Source organism: Salvelinus namaycush, chromosome 11 (assembly GCF_016432855.1).
Source record: "Salvelinus namaycush isolate Seneca chromosome 11, SaNama_1.0, whole genome shotgun sequence".
NCBI classification, from domain to species: Eukaryota; Metazoa; Chordata; class Actinopteri; order Salmoniformes; family Salmonidae; genus Salvelinus; species Salvelinus namaycush.
Genome location: NC_052317.1, coordinates 25,417,783 through 25,440,186, shown reverse-complemented (window position 1 = coordinate 25,440,186; position 22,404 = coordinate 25,417,783).

Below are 22,404 nucleotides of genomic sequence, written 5' to 3'. Positions count from 1 at the left end.
TACTTGAGGTTCTGTTTTACTGTTTTCATTTCCTTCCCAGGTTTTGTTGCAGATCTGGTATCGACCAGGAGGACGGGTATTATATATTCTTTCGGGCTGTTTGCAACCTAAACCAGGCTTTACTGCATAAGCAAATGATTTCCTTAACAACGGACAAAACAGAGATGAAGAAAACACAAGAAAGCGGAGACAACGCAACACCTTGTATAAAGATACTGTGAAATTGTATTGGAAGGCAATGGATTAACACTGAGACATCTGAACTAATTTCAACTCAAACTACCACAAAGACTGGTATTCTTCTTATAGAGCCAGATTACTATCTTAACTGATGCACTGATCATCTCTTAAGATTGGACTCAGCAGGACCATGGGGCAGTGGGAGATGTGTGAGATGTTTGAGTTTATGGTAAAAGGAGACATGACTGAAAGTTATGTGTTTTAAATCTTCATGTTTCATTGAGGCTGACTTAACTCTCTCATTACAGAGTAAAGTTACAAGTACAGAGATAGAGATATATATATATAGAGAGAGAGAGAGAGAGAGAGAGAGCGAGAGAGAACAAGAGAGCGAGAGAGAACAAGAGAGCGAGAAAGAGGTGATGAGGACCTGCAAATGAGGATGATCATTGTGACTTAGAGATGACTCCCCATCAGCGGCTCAGCAGGGTTATCAGCACCTAGAGAGAGTCAAAGAGACATATTAAACCACTGAGAAATGACTAGAGCTCAGCAAAGCCAACATGAGAAGGAGGAGAGTACAAAAGTACCTTATCAATACAGAATTCAAGAGGGAGGAGCAAGAGAGAGAGGGAAATAGAAAGGAGAGATAAAGAAAGAAAGAGGGAGGGAGGGGATTAGTAATGAAAATATAACTCTTGACACTATGACTGTTAGATGCTGCCGTGATTCCCTTTGTAATAAAGAAAGGAAATACTCTGCGACCGCCGCTCAGTGGTTCTAAATACAATTTTCATGCCCCCTACCCTCCACATTAAATTGCCTTTACTTATGTTGGGTCGAATTGTCTCCTAGGAGATTTAAGTCTGGATATTGCAATAAATTGTCTATGTACAAATGTCATTGGCACAAGGGTTGGCTGATTAGGCTTCCTATATTGATCCCTAATCCTACCTCCTCCTCTCCTCCCGATCCAGTCCTCCTCTCCTCCTTTCCCTCCTCTCCTCCGCGGCAGTGTTCTCTATTGCCACTGCCGGCAGCTTAGTAAAGATCCCTTTCTCCCTCTTTCTTTTCAGGGGCCTTGAGATCCTTCTTTAATGCTTTAAAACCCTGTCGTCATCTCCAGGCAACTCAAAGGCTGTTGAGCTCAATAAGACTCAATTTATTCCCCTGAAGAATTCATACAGAGAAGAAGCTGAGTTCCTTTAAGAATCAACGCCCTCCTTTCCTCCCTCCCTTCGTTCCTCCTTCTATCCCCTCTGCTTATACTGTATATGCTCCTCAACCGAGGGAGCTGACATGATCATATAAACTCTGTATGAACATATCTGCCTGACAACTTAAAGGCCCAGTGCAGTCAAAACGTGATTTTCCTATGTTTTATATATATTTTCACACTGAGGTTTTAATAATACTGTGAAATAGTGAAAATGATGATAATGCCCTTTTAGTGTAAGAGGTGTTTGAAAATACTGTTTTGCTGGGATTGAGTTTTGACCTGCCTGATGACATTACCAGCTGGTAATTTAGTTACTAGACCAATAACAAAGAGCGTTCCAAACCTCTCTGCCAATAACAGCTTGTTTTCAGTTTTCCCCTCCCAACTTAGACCACTCCCAGACAGTCTTAGCAAAATTCTTGCATGAGAAATTGCTTTTTGCTTAGAAGCTATTTTTGTTCCTTTTTGACCATTTTAATTGAAAACAATCTCAGTAAGATACATTGTTACCCAGCAATGATTTGATATTGAAATAAAAATGACAGCATTGAACCTTTAAGCAGATTTAATAATCAGGGTTAACTTGGGTTGAATATGGGCTTTGTGCCGGCAGTGGAAATAGATAGACTTAAGGCCACAGAATTAAAATCCATTGGATATTACTTTATTCAAAGCCAAGGCAGAGACTGTGAGAGGAGACCTTGAGAGAAGGATGGTCCTAGGAGATGCTAATCTAATGAGCTTCTATCCTCCCCTGGCCATAAGACTTAAATGGCTAACAACTACAGCTCCCACTCACACCTACTCTGCTGCTAAAATGATCATTAATTAGATTTATTACTACCACTACGCTACTGTTCATTGATTATTGATTGCCATCACCATTAGTATCTGTATAGTTATGCTGCTACTGGTCACTATTAATCCTGTTCACGTGTACATATTACCGTTAGCATATTAACATAAGTATTTGTATATTCCTGCTATCAGTCACTTTCATCCCCTGTTTAAATGTACACTACATGACCAAAAGTATGTGGAAAGAAATGTTTGCAGTTTTAAAGCTAATTTCCTACAATTCTACATATTTTGTAATGACTTGTGCCAAGTTAATGTGATATCTGAGTGAAAATTACTAACAAAATGAATGGGGGCCTCCTTGACGTGAGGGCCCCTGTGCCCTGCGTGACCGGTCTGTATTCTGTCATGTTTGATAGCTGGGTAGACTAACTAAAAATTGTCAGCTGACATGGCACTGATGTTGGGCGATTAGGCTTGGCTCGCAGTTGGTGTTCTAATTCATCCCAAAGGTGTTCGCCAGTCAAGTTCTTCCACACCGATCTCGACAAACCATTTCTGTATGGCACTCGCTTTGTGCACGGGGGCATTGTCATGCTGAAACAGGAAAGGGCATTCCCCAAACTGTTGCCACAAAGTTGGAAGCACAGAATCGTCATGAATGTCATTATGTGCTGTAGCATTAAGATTCCCCTTCACTGGAACTAAGGGGCCAAGCCCGAACCATTAAAAATAGCCCCAGACCATTACTCCTCCTCCACCAAACTTTACAGTTGGCACCATTCATTCAAGCAGGTAGCGCTCTCCTGGCATCCGCCAAACCCAGATTCGGCCGTCGGACTGTTAGATGGTGAAGCGTGATTCATCACTCCAGAGAACGCGTTTCCACTGCTCCAGAGTCCAATGGCAGAAAGCTTTACATCACTCCAGCTGACATTTGGCATTGCGTAGGGTGATCTTAGGCTTGTGTGCAGCTGCTCGGCCACGGAAACCAATTTCATGATAGCTGGCTAGACTAACAGTTTTTGTGCTGATGTTGCTTCCAGAAGCAGTTTGGAACTCAGTAGTGAGTGTTCCAACCGAGGAAAGACAATTTGTACGTGCTTAGCGATTCAGCACTCGGCTGTCCTGTCCTGTAAGCTTGTGTGGCCTATCACTTCACGGCTGGGCTGTTGTTGCTCCTAGACATTTACACTTCACAATAACACTTACAGTTAACCAGGTAAGCTCTAGCATGGAACAAATTTGACGAACTGACTTGTTGGAAAGGTGGCCTCCTATGAGGAAAGTCACTGAGCTCTTCAGTAAGGCCATTTTACTGCCAATTGTCTATGGAGATTGCATGGTAATGTGTTCGATTGTATACACCTGTCATCACCGTATGTGGCTGAAATGGCCAAATCCACTAATTTGAAGGGGTGTCCACACACTTTTGTATATATAGTTAATATTCGCCTATCATGCCTACACTGACACTCTTGTACACACATACACTTAAATATATATACACACTCACCACCACACTTATGCTGCTTGCATACTGTATACTATTATGACTTATTCTGCCACCAATCACTTTCTCCTAATCCCTGCCTACATGTACATACTCAAATGTTCCAGTATCCCTGCACATTGTACATTTGGTACTGGCACTGACCCTGAATAGCGTCCTCTTTCTTATATAATTATTTTTTACATTGAATACTGCACTGTCGGTAGGGCTTGATAGTTAAGCATTTCACTGTGCTTGTGCATTTGTGTCACATTGTATAATGATAGGAGACAAGCGCAGGAACACGTAATAGTTTTATTTTATTTTATCCACCCAAACAAAAGAGCAAGGTGTAAACCTCTAAATAATTCACGGGACGAGACCCGCGAAACAAGTGCACAATAACACATAGCATGGAAGTCGATACAATAGCACAGGTACTCACAGGACCAATGGACATGGTAGCAATAACCAACAAGGACAATTGGGTACAGAGGGCACATGTATAACCTTCTAATCAGGGGGAATGGGAACCAGGTGTGTGTAATGAGACAAGACAGTCTGGGGTTGGTGGGAATTAATCCAGTTCAGTGACGCCGAGAAGGCTGGTGACGTAGACCTCCGGAGCTGGTGAACGGAATGAGCAGCAGTACCGGGGGGATCCGTGACAATTTGACAAATAGAACTTGACATTTAAGCCACTCAAAGAGGAGGAAAAGTGCATTGGAAGAACCCTCCTTCCGACTGCCTCTTATCACAAGGAGAAGGATGACTTCTCCAATAATTTTTAAGGACACTTGATGTCTGACATTTTCCCCCGAAGAATGAAAGATGGTCTGTGCACCAGGACTATTTTAGGACCACACACTTTCTCCCAAACTCCACTTCATTTTTCAGATTGGCATTTGAGGAACATACGTTTCTAATGTTTAGTTGGGCACTGATAGCTTTCAGAGGACTGGGGTTTTGGAGACTTGAGATGAATCATGACATTTGAAGGGATTGGAATTGGATTCAGCATACTAGAGAGGAGAAGAGAGCATCTTAAAACAAAGATGAAAGCAAAGATATAAAGCATCGGAGGCAGGGGAGAAGAGGAGCATTGGGCATTTATTAGTAATGTACACTGATACTTTGATGCAGTATTGATCCCCAGGGTATTCATAACAATGGGAAATATATCATTAGTTGTGATTTGCAATGAAAAGAACTATGTGAAATGGCGATTTTAACATGAAACAAAGAAATAACTACGATATCAATTACACATCTACATGGATGGAGATATTTTACTCATTCTTTGAATGACACAGTAGATGCTCTGGGCAGTACATACTCTCAATATTCTTATTAATGGTAAATTAAAACCTAGTTCTAACTTTCCCTTTTACTATAATCATGGAGAGACTTGGGTATTTTTGTGACTGGTTTCTGTCACGACATGGCCTTTTGGGTGTATATTGTGGCTCCCCCTCTCTCACTCGCTCTCCCACATCAGGTTTTACAACGGTCATAAAGTCCTGGTAGAAACTGCCAGGCAGTATTTGGGGAGAGAGTCTATGGAGAACAAATAGCTTCTCTTTAGAAACTCCTAATCCCCAAAATGGGAGAATTAAACAATATTTATTTTTGAGAATGTGGGAATGGTCCGTGGACACTTAAGGGACAGTCATGTTGAGTGTGTTTCATTTGGTGATCTCATGAAGGACAGGAAACACACATAACTATATCTGTTACAGTGTACATTTCCCAGCTGTCAGGTTTACTTCTGAATGTTGCATAAGATGGATAAATAAGTATAAGAAGACCTTTGAAAAGATAACAATGTGATTTAGTCTTCCAAATGAGAATTGGTTGTTTTATGGTAACTTATGCACAGTCAGTAGCCACGCCCAGGTGGGCACAAATATGATGAGACTGTCACGATCGTCGTCAGGGTGGAAATGACCGGACCAAGGTGCAGCGTGGTGAGCGTACATTTCTTTTTATTTTAAATGTCGCCAACAAAAACAAGAAACAACAGAAACGAACGTGAAGCTGACTAGGGCTATACAGGCCACTAACACAGACAATTACCCACAACTAAGGTGGAAAAACAGGCTGCCTAAGTATGATTCCCAATCAGAGACAACGATAGACAGCTGTCCCTGATTGAGAACCACACCCGGCCAAAACATAGAAACAGAAAACATAGAAATAAAGAAACTAGAATGCCCACCCTAGTAACAATTGCATCACGAGGGCTTTTATACTAGAAAAGGGTCCGTCTCTGTCATGCCCTGGCCATAGAGAGGCTTTTATTCTATATTTTGGTTAGGCCAGGGCGTGACAGAGACGGACCCTTTTCTAGTATAAAAGCCCTCGTGATGCAATTCACATTAGACCATGCAAACCACGGTGTAATTTCAGAAAATATGAAGAGTTACATGTTGAAATAGTTGGCACTACAACTCTTCCAAAGGACAAGACCGTACAGCATGTTAAACACTCTTATTGCACGCAGAGTAAGTCCATGCAACTTATTATGACTTATTAAGCAAATGTTTACACCTGAATTTATTTAGGCTTGCCATAACAAAGGGGTTGAAAACTTACTGACTCAAGACATTTCAGCTTTTCATTTTTTATTAATTTGTACAAATTTCTAAAAACATAATTCCACTTTGACCTTATGGGGTATTGTATGTGTGAGGTACACGGCTGGATACGGTTCAACTCTGAGACTATCGATTCACTACAGAAGTAAGAAATCCTAGGCTGTCGAACTTTCAGTCTGCAGCTGGAAATGTACGTAGCCTAGGACGAAGAATACCGACAACAGCCGAAACCTCTATTCTATGCGACAACATGGCGTATCAACTAGGAATGCAACCAGAGACTTTTCTGTCAACTCTCTCCAGCAGACGGACCGGCGACCACAGAGAGAGACAACAAGACATACACTCGTAAATATGTAACTATCAGTTTCCTGCCCTTGAGTGGTCCACACCCCCTTTACTTTGTCTACCAAGCCGTCATATCGGTTTCGTTCGCTAGGGACTTTTTCTTTGTATCATGTAATACCCCATATATGAACTAATTGTGTGTGTTTTCATGTATTTCTGTGACTTGATTAGTTAGTTAGTAAATAGATAATTTAACCAATTTGTATATCGCTGATTCATGATTTAGGCTAGGGTTCATGCAGATATCCAAGGGTTTGCAACGTTCAGCAATGAGAACTGATGAGGTAATAATAATACATTAATACAAGACTGTACTCGATAAGATATGAAAATATCTGAAGAGTTGATTTGGGAAATAGAGACGCTATAAACATTTTCCCGTGGTGCCCCAACTTCCTAGTTAATTAAAGTTTACATGATGAGTTTAATCACGTAATAATAATAACACAGATAATTAATTTGATGAAATAAGAGTCTTCACATTTAATGATAGTCACAGACACGACATTTCCAACCAACTCCATGTCTGTCAGCTTTAAATAAATAATGGACTGAAAATAATTATGATTTGAGAAGTATGTAAACGAGAAGGCCAAATCAATGAGCACTTTCTGTCCATCAAATATCTCTGTTGCTGTTTCAGCATGAAAAATAAATGCTTGAAAAAACACTGAACAAAAACTGAGTTACAGTTCATATAAGGAAATCAGGCAATTTAAATAAATTCATTAGGCCCTAATCTATGGATTTCACATGACTGGGAATACAGATATGCATCTGTTGGTCACAGATACCTTTAAAAAAAGGTAGGGGCGTGGATCAGAAAACCAGTCAGTATCAGTCAGAAGAGGGCACCACAACATCTTTTCCCCCCTAAGGAGACTGAAAAGATTTGGCATGGGTCCCCAGATCCTCAAAAAGTTATACAGCTGCACCATCGAGAGCATCCTGACCAGTTGCATACCGCCTGGTATGGCAACTGCTCGGCATCCGACCGTAAGGCGCAACAGAGTGTGTGTGATGTGTGAACGGCCCAGTACATCACTGGGGCCAAGCTTCCTACCATCCAGGACCTATATACTAGGCGGTGTCAGAAGAAGGCCCCAAAATGTTCAAAGACTCCAGTCACCGAAGTCATAGACCACTCTCTCTGCTATCGCACAGCAAGCAGTACTGGAGTGCCAAGTCTAGGTCCAAAAGGCTCCTTAACAGCTTCTAGACTGCTGAACAATTAATCAAATGGCCACCCGGACTATTTACATTTATTGTGTTACTTTTAATATTTTACATTCGTTTATTTAGTTAATATTTTCTGAACTCTATTTCTTGAACTGCATTGTTGGCTTGGGCTTGTAAGTAAGCATTTCACGGTCTACACCTATTGTATTCAGCGCATGTGATCTGGTCTGAACACCATTTGCCTCATGGAGCGCGACACATCTCCTTTGCATAGGGTTGATCGGGCTGTTGACTGTGGCCTGTGGCCAATGTTGTCCCACTCCTCTTTAATGGCTGTGCGAAGTTAAGATATTGGCGGGAATTGAAACCCGCGGTTGTACACGTCAATCCACATCATCCCAAATATGCTCAATGGATGACATGCCTAGTGAGTATGCAGGCCATGGAAGAACAGGGACATTTTTGGCTTCAAAGAATTGTGTACAGACCCTTGCGACATGGTGCAGTTCATTATAATGCTGAAACATGAGGTGATGGAGGCGGATGAATGGCATGGCATCAGGATCTCGTCACGCAATCTCTGTGCATTCAAATTGCCATTGATAAAATGCAATTGAGTTCGTAGTCCATAGCTTATGCCTGCCTATACCATAACCCCACCGCCACCATGGGGCACTCTGTTCACAACCTTGATATCAGCAAACCGCCTGCCCACATGACGCCATACAAGCTGTCTGCCATCTCCCCGGTACAGTTGAAACTGGGATTCATCCGTATAGAGTACACTTCTTTAGCGTGCTAGTGGCCATCAAAGGTGAGCATTTGCCCACTGAAGCCAGTTACGACTCCGAACTGCAGGCAGGTCAAGACCCTGGTGAGGATGACGAGCATGCAGAAGAGCTTCCCTGAGATAGTTTGTGCAGAATTTCTTCAGCTGTGCAAACCCACAGTTTCATCAGCAGTCCGGGTGCCTGGTCTCAAACAAACCCGCAGGTGAAGAAGCCAGATGTGAAGGTCCTGGGCTGGTGTGGTTACACGTGGTCTGTGGTTGGGAGGCCGGTTGGACGTCCCGACAAATTCTTTAAAACGACGTTGGAGGCGGCTTATTATAGAGAAATTGGCAATAAATTCTCTGGCAACAGCTCTGGAAGACATTTCTGCAGTCAGCATGCCAACTACATCAAAACTTGAGACATCTGAGGCATTGTATTGTGCGACAAAACTGCACATTTTAGAGTGGCCTTTTATTGTCCCCAGCACAAGGTATAATGTATAATGATCATACTGTTTAATCAGCTTCTTGATATGCCACACCTGTCAGGTGGATAGATTATTTTGTTAAAGGAGAAATGCTCACTAACAGGGATGTAAACAAATTTGTGAACATAATTTGAGAGAAATAAGCTTTTTGTGCATATGGAAAATATCTGGGATCTTTTATTTCAGCTCATGAAACATAGGACTGTTTATATTTTTGTTCAGTGTATAATATTGCAATAAAAACATGAAAACCACCCGGCACATGTCATTTCATCCCTTCATGTCGGTCTGTATCCGTTGACAGCTGAAGTGTGCATCCAGTTGGGAGTTGAAGAGGCAGATTAGGTTGACGCAGCCGCCCTGCCATGAGGAGATTGGCACATTAATTAGCTGTGTTGAACATGGCGGGACAGACCCGAGAAAAGCTGTTCACTGAAAACCATCCATTGATCGCTATCTGTCTGGAGTGGATCTCAATTAATGTTGGATGACCCTTCTCTGTCATCTCGCAGTCATCCTCATCTGCATCAGCCCTGTCACACATACACAAGCACATACATATAAATGTACACACACACAAAAACACACACATCATAATTTGAATTCTAAGCAGCTGTGGAATGTCTAGTGTCAAGTCGGCACAAACTTACCTTATAGAACAAAGCTCTCTGAAAAGAGAAGAACACGGGGGTCTAAATTATAACTAAACACCCATGTTTTTCTCTCAGCATATTGCAAAACCGTCCCGATCAAAGTGACCAAAAGAAAATTATACCATAACTGAATAATATTCATGAGTGTTTTGAGATATTGTACCTCATTTGATAAATCAAGTGTTTCTGTAGGATTCTGTCCCACCAGTACTAGGCCTAGCCAGTCTCCTGTAAAACCTACTTATTTAACGCCTTTTAGTGTTTCTAAGACACTCAGTGGTACATGTCATTCCCTGAGTTCAAAAACCTCAGATGAATCTGGTAATGAATGATGTGACTGTTGAACTAGTTGTTGTGTATATGTACTGACATTAAAACTTCTTGTCAATAGGGGGGCGCTGTTTTCACTTTGGAAAAAAATCGTGCCCAAGTTAAACTGCCTCGTACTCTATTCTAGATCGTACAATATGCATATTATTATTACTATTGGATATAAAACACTCTCAAGTTTCTAAAACTGTTTGAATTATATCTGTGAGTAAAACAGAACTCATTTTGCAGCAAACTTCCATACAGGAAGTGAAAAATCTGAAAACGATGCTCTGTTCCAGGGCCTGCCTATTCAATTGCCTAATATTTATCGATATGCATGCACTTCATACGCCTTCCACTAGATGTCAACAGGCAGTGGAAGGTGGAATGGGGTGTCTAGCTTGATCTGAGGCCGAACAAGAGCTTTTGGAGTGACAGGTCTGGAAATTTCTTTGTCTTCTCTGGCGCGCGAAGTACGTCGACATTGTCTTCTGATAAGCGTTCGGTATACACGGCTAATATCTCCGGCTCTGATTTTATTTGATACATGTGATAATAACTTCGTAAAGTATGTTTTTTCAACCAAGTTTTATCAGATTATTCAACGTTTATTGGGACTTTTGGAGTTTTCCGTTCTTTGCGTCGAGAGAAACTGGGAACGTCATCAACATTGGCTAGCATTGTGGCACGAATTCGACAGGAGAAAAGGACATTCTAAAACCAAACAACGATTTATTCTGGACCTAGGACTCCTTGTACAAGATTCTGATGGAAGCTCAACAAAAGTAAGAACAATTTATGATGTTATTTCGTATTTCTGTGGAAAATGTTGATTCCTATTCTCTGCCGTTTTGGCGGGCGCTGTCTCGCAATAACGCAAGCTGTTTGTTATGGTAAAGTTATTTTTAAAAATCTAACACGGCGGTTGCATTAAGAACCAGTGTATCTTTCATTTGCCATACAACAAGTATTTTTATATAAAGTTTATGATGAGTTCTTTGGTCAGATTAGGTGAGTGTCCAAAATATCTCTGGAGATTCTGGTGAATCGATGCTACGTATTCACAATGTATAATCAGGATTTGTAGCTATAAATATGCACATTTTCGAACAAAACATAAATGTATTGTTTAAAAGTAGTTTTTCAACCACTCCACAAATTTCTTGTTAACAAACTATAGTTTTGGCAAGTCAGTTAGGACATCTACTCTGTGCATGACACAAGTAATTTTCACAACAATTGTTTACAGACAGATGATTTCACTTATAATTCACTCTATCACAATTCCAGTGGGTCAGCAGTATACATACACTAAGTTGACTGTGCCTTTAAACAGCTTGGGAAATTCCAGAAAATGATGTCATTGCTTTCAAAGCATCTGATAGGCTAATTGACATAATTTAATTAATTGGAGGTGCATCTGTGGATGTATTTCAAGGCCTACCTTCAAACGTAGTGCCTCTTTGCTTGACATCATGGGAAAATCTAAAGAAATCAGCCAAGACCTCAGAAAAATGTTTTTAGACCCCCACAAGTCTGGTTCATCCTTGGGAGCAAATTCCAAATGCCTGAAGGTACCACGTTCATCTGTACAAACAATAGTACACAAGTATAAACACCATGGGACCACGCAGCTGTCATACCGCTCAGGAAGGAGATGCGTTCTGTCTCCTAGAGATGAACGTACTTTGGTGTGAAAAGTGCAAATCAATCCCATGTCACGCCCTGACCGTAGAGAGCTTTTTATGTCTCTATTTTGGTTTGGTCAGGGTGTGATTTGGGTGGGCATTCTATGTTCATTGTCTATGTTTTGTATTTCTTTGTGTTTGGCCGGGTGTGGTTCTCAATCAGAGGCAGCTGTCTATTGTTGTCTCTGATTGAGAACCATACTTAGGTAGCTTTTTTCCACCTATGCTTTGTGGGTAGTATTGTTCTGTTTAGTGTTTTGCACGTTACAGGACTGTTTCGGTTTCGGTTATTCACTTTGTTATTTTGTTATAGTGTTCAGTTCTCAATAAAAAAGCATGAACACTTACCACGCTGCGCTTTGGTCCGATTCCTCTTCTTCAGACGACGAAAACCGTTACATCCCAGAACAACAGCAAAGGACCTTGTGAAGATACTGGAGGAAACAGGTACAAATAATCTATATCCACAGTAAAACGAGTCCTATATCGACATAACCTGAAAGGCTGCTCAGCAAGGAAGAAGCCCCTGTTCCAAAACCACCATAAAAAAAGCCAGACTACGGTTTGCAACTGCACATAGGGACAAAGATCGTACTTTTCAGAGAAATGTGCTCTGGTCTGATGAAACAAAAATATAACTGTTTGGCCATAATGACCATCGTTATGTTTGGAGGAAAAAGGGGGAGGCTTGCAAGCCGAAGAACACCATCCCAACCGTGAAGCACGGGGGTGGCAGCATCATGTTGTGGGGGTGCTTTGCTGCAGGAGGGACTGGTGCACATCACAAAATAGATGGCATCATGAGGTAGGAAAATTATGTGGATATATTGAAGCAACATCTCAAGACATCAGTCAGGAAGTTAAAGCTTGGTCGCAAATGGGTCTTCCAAATGGACAATGACCCCAAGCATACTTCCAAAGTTGTGGCAAAAGGACAAAAAAAGACAACAAAGTCAAGGTATTGGAGTGGCCATCACAAAGCACTGACTTTATTCCTATAGAAATTTGTAGGCAAAACTGAAAAGGCGTGTGCGAGCAAGGAGGCCTACAAACCTGACTCAGTTACACCAGCTTTGTCAGGAGGAATGGGCCAAAACTCACCCAACTTATTGTGGGAAGCTTGTGGAAGGCTACCCGAAACGTTTCACCCAAGTTAAACAATTTAAATGCAATGCTACCAAATATTAATTGAGTGTATGTAAACTTCTGACCCACTGGGAATGTGATGGAAGAAGTAAAATCTGAAATTAATCACTCTAGTATTAATCTGACATTTCAAATTCTTAAAATAAAGTGGTGATCCTAACTGACCTAAAACAGGGAATTTTAACTAGGATTAAATGATTAAATGTCAGGAATTGTGAAAAAATGTATTTGGCTAAGGTGTATGTAAAATTCCGACTTCAACTGTATGTGTGCTGATAAATGTACACAGACACACACTACATGTTAATGTTTTAAAATGTATATAAATTGTAGTCTTTTGTCTGTAATGTATTTTCGTTATGTCACATCCCAGTAAGAGTAGCTGTCGCCATTAGCATCGACTAATGGAGATCCTAATAAATGCCCAAAATATATACTGTATATATATTTACAATGACATACAGTGCATTTGGAAATTATTCAGACCCCTTGACTTTTCCCACATTTTGTTACATTACAGACTTTTTCTAAAACATACTAATTGAAGCCTCTCTAATGCAAATTCGGTTGAGTGTGGGGTTCCGCAGGGCAACCGGCTTGGACCATTATTGTTTTCTGTGTTTACTAATGACCTTCCATTGACCTTGAATAAAGCCTGTGTGTCCATGTACGCTGAAGACTTAACAGTATACATGTCGGGACAACAGTAAAATAAATAACACCCTTAAAATAGAGCTCCAGTCAGTTTTAGAATGGGTAACTTGCAATAGGTTGGTGTTAAATATCCAAAAAACAAAAACTATAATTTTTGGGACAAATCACTCACTCAACCCTAAACCTCACCTGGATCTATTATTGAATAATGTGCCTATTGAGCAAGATGAAGAGACCAAACTGCTGGGTGTTACCCTAAATAGCAAGTTATCATGGTCAAAACGTATAGACTCAATGGTTACTAAAATGGGAAGAGGTCTGTCCATGATAAGGCATTGCTCTACTTTCTTGATATCTCCGTCAACCAGACACGCCCTACAGCCCCTAGTTCTCTCGCACCTGGACTACTGCCCAGTTGTGTGGTCAGGTGCGGCAAAGAAGGACATAGGCAAATTGCAGTTGGACCAATAAAGAGTAGCACGTATTGCACTTAGATGTACACGGCACATGAGGTTGGTGGCACCTTAATTGGGGAAGATGGGCTCATAGTAATGGCTGGAACTGAAAAGAGGAATGGTATCGAACTCATCAAACACATGGTTTGCCATTCCATTTGCTCCATTCCAGCCATTATTATGAGCTGTCCTCCCCTCAGCAGCCTCCTGTGGTACTCGGAGGGTGAATGCCAATGACATGCATGTCAGTCTCTCCTGGCTCAAAGTTGATGAGAGATTGACTGCATCACTATTGGTCTTTGTGCGAGCTGTTGATGTGCTGAAGGTACCGAACTGTCTGTTCAAGCCGTTGGCACAAAGTTCAGACACTCATCAGTTCAATCAGAGGTCTCTTCACAGTCCCCAGGTCCAGTACAGAGTCTTGAAAACACCCAGTATTAAATAGATCCATGACTAAATGGAACACTCTGCAATCCCAGGTAACTCAAGCTAGCAATGAAACAACGTTTTTTTTTTAACAGATAAGGAACACCTTATGGCATGACGGGGACAGTGAAGAGACACAGAGAAATGTTTATGCTTTTTGTATTGTATTATGTACAGTATGTAATAAGTGGTTGGGATACGACTTCATATGTGGTTGTCTTGCCTGGCTATGATGAATGCACTAGCTGTGAGTCGCTCTGGGTTGGAGCAATTGCTGAATGGCTAAATTGTAATGTAAACATAGTGCTATATATGTATATTATGTACTTTATTTGTTGTGTTGTTTCCTGTTTGTACCCCAGGAAGAGTATCTGCTGCCTCAGCAGCAGCTAATTGGGGATCGTAATAAATACTAAATATTAAAATATCTCAACCAAATAGTACCCACATGTCCACGTTGAAATTATGTGGTGTGCCCAGTGTGAAGGGTGAATACACTAGTGTAACAAGCAGCATAATGATGAGTATTGGAATTTATTGGGGAATGGAACAACACACCACTATGTGTGCAGCAGACAACATTATCTATGGCTCAATGGCTGAGACTGCTATCTAGTCTAAGACCAAAGATAGAATATCAGCCACATCATATACTCTCTGCCAGCCAGGCCATGAGGGGATGGCATGCTATTGATTACTTCTCCCCCATCTAAACTCTCTAGGGAATAGCTGTGTGTATTCTCTCCCTCTGTCACTGCCATAGATCTTCTTGAATTTGACAGCTCAAGTCAATTGGCTCTGACTAAAGGCTTGTTTCTCAGATTGAAATGCAGAACAATGTGCGTCCAATGCGGGAGAATCAGACAGCACAGGCAGTCAGAGTAGGCCTTTCTTGAATATATATATATACACTGCTCAAAAAAATAAAGGGAACACTTAAACAACACAATGTAACTCCAAGTCAATCACACTTCTGTGAAATCAAACTGTCCACTTAGGAAGCAACACTGATTGACAATAAATTTCACATGCTGTTGTGCAAATGGAATAGACAAAAGGTGGAAATTATAGGCAATTAGCAAGACACCCCCAATAAAGGAGTGATTCTGCAGGTGGTGACCACAGACCACTTCTCAGTTCCTATGCTTCCTGGCTGATGTTTGGTCACTTTTGAATGCTGGCGGTGCTCTCACTCTAGTGGTAGCATGAGACGGAGTCTACAACCCACACAAGTGGCTCAGGTAGTGCAGCTCATCCAGGATGGCACATGAATGCGAGCTGTGGCAAGAAGGTTTGCTGTGTCTGTCAGTGTAGTGTCCAGAGCATGGAGGCGCTACCAGGAGACAGGCCAGTACATCAGGAGACGTGGAGGAGGCCGTAGGAGGGCAACAACCCAGCAGCAGGACCGCTACCTCCGCCTTTGTGCAAGGAGGAGCAGGGGGAGCACTGCCAGAGCCCTGCAAAATGACCTCCAGCAGGCCACAAATGTGCATGTGTCTGCTCAAACGGTCAGAAACAGACTCCATGAGGGTGGTATGATGGCCCGACGTCCACAGGTGGGGGTTGTGCTTACAGCCCAACACCGTGCAGGACGTTTGGCATTTGCCAGAGAACACCAAGATTGGCAAATTCGCCACTGGCACCCTGTGCTCTTCACAGATGAAAGCAGGTTCACACTGAGCACATGTGACAGACGTGACAGAGTCTGGAGACACCGTGGAGAACGTTCTGCTGCCTGCAACATCCTCCAGCATGACCGGTTTGGCGGTGGGTCAGTCATGGTGTGGGGTGGCATTTCTTTGGGGGGCCGCACAGCCCTCCATGTGCTCGCCAGAGGTAGCCTGACTGCCATTAGGTACCGAGATGAGATCCTCAGACCCCTTGTGAGACCATATGCTGGTGCGGTTGGCCCTGGGTTCCTCCTAATGCAAGACAATGCTAGACCTCATGTGGCCGGAGTGTGTCAGCAGTTCCTGCAAGAGGAAGGCATTGATGCTATGGACTGGCCCGCCCGTTCCCCAGACCTGAATCCAATTGAGCACATCTGGGACATCATGTCTCGCTCCATCCACCAACGCCACGTTGCACCACAGACTGTCCAGGAGTTGGCGGATGCTTTAGTCCAGGTCTGGGAGGAGATCCCTCAGGAGACCATCCGCCACCTCATCAGGAGCATGCCCAGGCGTTGTAGGGAGGTCATACAGGCACGTGGAGGCCACACACACTACTGAGCCTCATTTTGACTTGTTTTAAGGACATTACATCAAAGTTGGATCAGCCTATAGTGTGGTTTTCCACTTTAATTTTGAGTGTGACTCCAAATCCAGACCTCCATGGGTTGATAAATTTGATTTCCATTGATAATTTTTGTGTGATTTTGTTGTCAGCACATTCAACTATGTAAAGAAAAAAGTATTTAATAAGAATATTTCATTCATTCAGATCTAGGATGTGTTATTTTAGTGTTCCCTTTATTTTTTTGAGCAGTGTATTATGATAATTACATCTGATGGGTGTGGATACTGCTTTAGAGCAGATTTCTGCAGCGTTAGTAAATGTGGTCAATACAAGTTGATGATTCCTGTTTTAAATTAGGTTACGTAAATTATGACTGCCAACACCCCTGGGAAAATGTACATTTGCAGCAGCAATATAACAGCTCAGCGACACAATGGTAGGGATTATCTGAGCAGGGCTTGGTCACTGATAAGTCATTGTCTCAATGCGGCCTTGAAATGCGAGGACAGGATTCAGGCACCAAGAGATGATTTGGACAGGCAGCGTCGTTCCTGTAGAGCATCTTCTGTTTCCAAAAGGTGTCAAAGTTACACTATATATACACAAAAGTATGTGGACACCCCTTCAAATTAGTGGATTCGGCTATTTCAGCCACACCCGTTGCTGACAGGTGTATAAAATCGAGCACAAAGCCATGCAATCTCCATAGACAAACATTAGCAGTAGAATGGGCTTGCTGAAGAGCTCAGTGACTTTCAACGTGGTACTGTCATAGGAGGCCAACTTTCCAACAAGTCAGTTCATTAAATTTCTGCCCTGCTAGAGCTGCCCCTGTCATCTGTAAGTGCTGTTATTATGAAGTGGAAGTGTCTAGGAGCAACAACAGCTCAGCCATGAAGTGGTAGGCCACACAAGCTCACAGAAAAGGACCACCGAGTGCTGAAGCGCTAACCGCACAAAAATCATCTGTCCTCGGTTGCAACACTCACTATCAAATCCCAAACTGCCTCTGGAAGCAACGTCAGCACAAGAACTGTTCGTTTGGAGTTTCATGAAATGGGTTTCCATGGCCGAGCATACAATGATATTCTAGATCTTCTGTGCTTCCAACTTTGTGGCAACAGTTTGGGGAAGGCCCTTTCCTGTTTCAGCATGACATTTCCCCTGTGCACCAAGCGAGGTCCATACAGAAATGGTTTGTAGAAATCGGTGTGGAAAAACTTGACTGGCCTCCACAGAGCCCTGACCTCAACTCCAATGAACCCCTTTGGGATGAATTGGAACGCCAACTGCGAGCCAGGCCTAATCGCCCAACATCATGCCTGACTCACTAGCTGAATGGAAGCAAGTCCCCGCAGCAATGTTCCAACATCTAGTGGAAAGCCTTCCCAAAAGTGTGGAGGCTGTTATAGTAGCAAATAGGGGACCAACTCCATATTAATGCCCATGATTTTGGAATGAGATGTTCGACTAGCAAGTGTCCACATACTTTTGGTAAAGTAGTGTGTGCACATGTCCAGGAGTCCAGAAGCCCTGACCTCCAGGGGGACCCTTTTGATTTTGTTTGTCATTCTCACTCAGATATCATATTAACTTGGCATAAGTCATTACAAAATGTGTAGAATTGCAGGAAATATGCTTTAAAACTGCAAAGGTGTCTCTCCACCTCATGGCAAAATCGGTAGAATTGCTTGAAATTATCTGTAAAACTGAATTTTTATTCTCTCTGCCCCATGGCAAAATGAGTAGAATTGCATGAAATCTGTTATCAAATTGCAAAGTTTTCTGTCCGCCACATGGCAAAATGTGTAAAATTGCAGAAAACTTGCTTTAAAGGTCCATTGCAGCTATTTTGATCTCAATATCAAATAATTTCTGGATAACAATTAAGTACCTCATTGTGAATGTTTTCAATTCAAATTGTCAAAAAGAAACAAAAATAGTATGCATGTCTTACTGGATGTCAAGCATGTCTCTAATTAAAAGCCAAAGCGTCCCACATACCTCTCCCACGGCTGTTTTAGCAGCCTGACTGTCACTCACGCCGAGCCAGCGAATGCTAGCTCATATGTCCCGTGTGTCCTACCCCCGTCTACTCTCCCCTCTGCCGCCATCGTATCGTTCCTGCCATGGCTGCGCAGGCCTGTCATGTTGAGCTGGAACAGCTGACAGCTGCTTGCTGATTCTAAGCCGTGGCTTATTTACTCTGTCCGTCTGTTTTGACGTTCGCTTGGATCAGTGGCAGACTGGGGGCTCGTCAGTGTTTTACTACTTCAGGGTCTTCTAGATGAGAAGACAGCCAGGCCGGGGCAGCACACCACCAACATGTAGAATGCGCGCACACACACTTTGTGTCTGCCTGTCTGACCTGTCAGGGTTCAGGACTAGGGTAATCATGAGCAGTCCTGGTTCTGGGACAGTTGCTTTATTGTGTAGGTGAGAGGCTCTCCAGGCTTTTGAATATTAAATAAAGGCTGTTACAGCCTATTACATGTGGGAGAGTATGTTATTATCTGGACTGTCTGTTTTCTCAAGTCTGTCTCACCAGCTCTATGGGAACAAAGAACATTGAATTGTGAAAAGGCCTGCAGCATGTGGTAACATCTTTGGTTTCTATGAACATCTGACAGCAAAACATGGCGGAGTGGCCTGGGTGATTTGTTATTTTGCCCTTTTCAATGACGGCTCGGTTTAAGTAATGCATACACTTAGGCATGACAGCCAGGGAGCTTTATTATCTATAGCAAATTCTATTCAATTTTCACTGCTGGTTCTGGTTCCCACTTCAAATAAACTAGAGAGCCTATATTTCTATATTTCACTCTATCATACAGCAGTCTAAGGATGGACTGAACTCCTGTAAACCACACACAGAGCTTGCCTTCACAAACTGTATATTTTATTGTGAAAGATTAAATTATCATGGATCACCCTGTGACCTGCATGGACAATACTGTATACAGTGCATTCGGAAAGTTTTCAGACCCCTTGACTTTCTCCAAATGTTTTTGTTAAATTTCAGCCTTATTCTAAAATGGATTAAATTGTTTTTTTCCCCTGCATAAATCTACACACAAAGTCCGTGCTCTGGCTGGGCCACATTCAGAGACTTGTCCCGAAGCCACTCCTGCGTTGTCTTGGCTGTGTGCTTAGGGTCATTGTCCTATTGTAAGGTAAACCTTCGTACGGTCTGAGGTCCTGAGTGCTCTGGAGCAGGTTTTAATCATGGATCTCTCTGTACTTTGCTCCGTTCATCTTTCACTCGATCTTGACTAGTCTCCATGTCCCTGCCGCTGAAAAACATTCCCACAGCATGATGCTGCCACCGACATGCTTCACCGTAGGGATGGTGCCAGGTTTCCTCCAAATGTGATGCTTGGCATTCAGGCCAAAAAGTTAAATCTTGTTCCTCATGGTCTGAGAGTCCTTTAGGTGTGTTTTGGCAAACTCATGTGTCGTTTACTGAGGTGTGGCTTCCGTCTGGCCACTCTACCATAAAGGCCTGATTGGTGGAGTGCTGCAGAGATGGTTGTCCTTCTGGAAGGTTCTGCCATCTCCAAAGAGGAACTCTGGAGCTCTGTCAGAGTGACCATCTGGTTCTTGGTCACCTCCAAGACCAGGCCCTTCTCCCCCGATTGCTCTGTTTGGCCGGGCAACCAGCTCTAGGAAAAGTCTTAGTGGTTCCAAACTTCTTCCATTTAAGAATGATGGAGGCCACTGTGTTCTTGGGGACCTTCAATGCTGCAGAAATGTTGTGGTAACCTTCCGCAGATCTGTGCTTCGACACAATCCTGTCTTGGAGCTCTATGGACAATTTCTTCAACTTCATGGGTTAGTTTTTGCTCGGACATGCCCTTTAAACTGTGGGACCTTATATTGACAGGTGTGCGCCTTTCCAAATCATGTCCAATCAATAGCAGCACAGAACCTGATATGGCAGAGATAGATATACTGTATATAAACATCCCTGTAACATCTTTGTAAGGCATAGTATAGAGACTAAATACCCAGGCTATTTACAAAAATACAATGTTTGTGAGCCTCAAGTTATTATCAATATTTCGTATCCAGTTGTGACATGCAGACGGCTACATGCAGAAGGCTACACTTGAAGACGATCCAAGTCTCAGATCTCTGCTTTGCTGTTGAAAGATGAAAAGATGCTCCTTTTTACGCTCTGGGCAAAGAGATGAGGAAGAATAGTAAAACTATTGTTAAGAGATAAGATATCCTTCCAATGTCCAGAGTCTAGCAGAAAGTTCAAGTGTAACTCCCAAGTGGACAGTTTCACATTGCAAAGGGCAGATATGAGGATAACCATAATCAGCAAGAGTCTCATTCATTAGTAACTAGGATTGCCATGCTAGCTGAGTTGTTGCTTATTCCTGCATTGAGAAACTGAAAGTAATTAATAAGTACATTTTCCACTTTGTTATGATGTTATTATACATTGTTTTAAAGCAGAAAGGGGCATTCAGTCTGGTCAATAAGCAATGATTGGGTGGGTGGGCTCCCTGGTATTGGTGGTTGAGGAAATAGCTCATGGAGATGGTTTTGGCGGATGGGAAAAGGCTTATGGGCCTCCCGGGTGGCACAGTGGTCTAAGGCACTGCATCGCGGTGCTAGCTGTGCCACCAGAGATTCTGGATTCGAGCCCAGGCTCTGTCGCAGCCGGCCGCGACCGGGAGGTCCATGGTGCGACGCACAATTGGCCAAGCGTTGTCCGGGTTAGAGAGGGTTTGGCCGGCAGGGATATCTTTGTCTCATCGCGCACTAGCGACTCCTGTGGCGGGCCGGGCGCAGTGCACGCTGACCAGGTTGCCAGGTGTACAGTGTTTCCTCCGACACATTGGTGCGTCTGGCTTCCGGGTTGGATGTGCGTTGTGTCAAGAAGCAGTGTGGCTAGGTTGGGTTGTGTTTCGGAGGACGCATGGCTCTCGACCTTCGCTTCTCCGAGTCCGTACGGGAGTTGGAGCGATGAGACAAGACTGTAACTACTACCAATTGGATACCACGAAATTGGGGAGAAGTGCAGTTCTCGCACCACCTCAGGGCAAAGGGCCTTAATGGCAACACAGGGTTTATCTGGATCAGCAATTACACAGCTTCCTCTACTCTTGTTTTCCCTTACAATTATATTCTGTATTATAATGGGTCCTACCTGGGGTTCTTTTTTTATAATTCAGAGTAATACACATATCTTGACTATCTAATAAAATGGATGAGCAAGGCTATCAACTATCAGCAGCAACATGAAAGAAAATACAAATAATTAATAATCTATGATGATTGAGCAGCTAGTTATAGACTTTAACATGCTATGAAATCATCTCATATTCCATTCAGCTGAGATATCATCTAATTTTTAGATATTTTTATTTCACAAATACATATATTGTTTTCATTTGATGAAATTGCTAGGTTAAGGTTTATTATTATGGACAAATCTGAAAATGACTGTTAGAGTAATTACAATCCTATCCCACTGTCACGCCCTGGCCTTAGTTATCTTTATTTTCTGTAATATTTTGGTTAGGTCAGGGTGTGACAGGGGGGATGTTTGTGTTTTTGTCTTGTCTTGGGTGGTTGTAGTGTCTAGGGGGTTTTGTTAGAGTGTATGGGTTAGTGTTGAGTGTAGGTTTCTAGGTATGTCTATGGTTGCCTGAATGGTTCTCAATCAGAGACAGCTGTCATTCATTTGTCTCTGATTGGGAGCCATATTTAAGGCAGCCATAGGCATTGGGCTGTTGTGGGTAATT